Source organism: Corvus brachyrhynchos, unplaced genomic scaffold (genome assembly GCF_000691975.1).
Source record: "Corvus brachyrhynchos isolate BGI_N302 unplaced genomic scaffold, ASM69197v1 scaffold106, whole genome shotgun sequence".
Taxonomy (NCBI): Eukaryota; Metazoa; Chordata; class Aves; order Passeriformes; family Corvidae; genus Corvus; species Corvus brachyrhynchos.
Window position 1 is genome coordinate 3,349,650 of NW_008238834.1, and position 1,107 is coordinate 3,350,756.

Consider the following 1,107-nt stretch of genomic DNA (forward strand, 5'->3'; position numbering starts at 1 on the left):
CTTAGCAGCAGTCCTGGGGAAAAGGAATAAACAAAGAGTTAAAAACAAAGGACGCCGAGTAGCGTATTTGTAGCGATGTGAGTAACCAGCCACTCCTGTGTATACAAAGTCCTAAGAGAGAGAGAGAGAGAGAGAGAGAGAGAGAGAGAGAGATAAACCCAATAACAACAACAAAATCTAAACAAAAACAAAAGTCATTTCCAAACTGACTGAACAATCACCGCTCCTGTGTTATCTAAACATGTATTTATGTATGAAGTAAAGCCATTAAATGAATATTTTGATAATAATATTGTTTTTCTTTTGTACAAAAAGCACTAGAGAAACGCACAGATCTACTTTGTGGACCAATCATTAAGTTATATATAATATATAAATATATATATATAAATACTACTAAGAATAGTAAAGAACAATTCTTCATGAAAAGCCTGCACAAGAACAAGAATTCGCCTGAGCTGTTTATGTTTTTATATAAAATAAATAGAAAAAAAAGACAATCATTGTTTTGAATATTACTCCTATTTTTGTAACAGAAATTAAAAGGATAGTATTTTTATCCACGACAGGGTCAAAGACATTAATTTTCACCATTTGCTACTGTACATAGAGAAGGATGACCTGCTCCCAGGGGGATTATGAGGAAATTGATTTGGGAGAATTGGTGAAGCAGATTCTTCCCCTGGTGAGTCTCAAGGCAGGCTCCTTTGCCACTAGCATCTCTGAAGGGGCAGCGTCCCCTTTCTTCTAGATTTCGATTATTTTTTTTCTCTCCTGCTTTCTTTGATTCCAGTTGTATCTCTATTAGTGAATCCTCAAACAGTGAGCTTAGAGGATAATTATCTTGTGAAAACAACAGCTCGATCCAAATTGTGAATCTCTGTTGCCTATTGGAGGGAGAAATAGTTAAAAAACCAAAACTAAAATAACAATAACAACAAAAAAAAATCAAAATAAAACCAAAAAAAGCCAAACTCAAAACCCCAACCCCCAAATCCCGAACCAGCAGCAAGGGTAGTAAGTACTAAGCCCCGTGCACTGCTCTTCTGGCTGGCTGGGCAGAGTTGCAGAAAAAAACCAAAGCAGAGACAGGATCCGTTTGGAAAG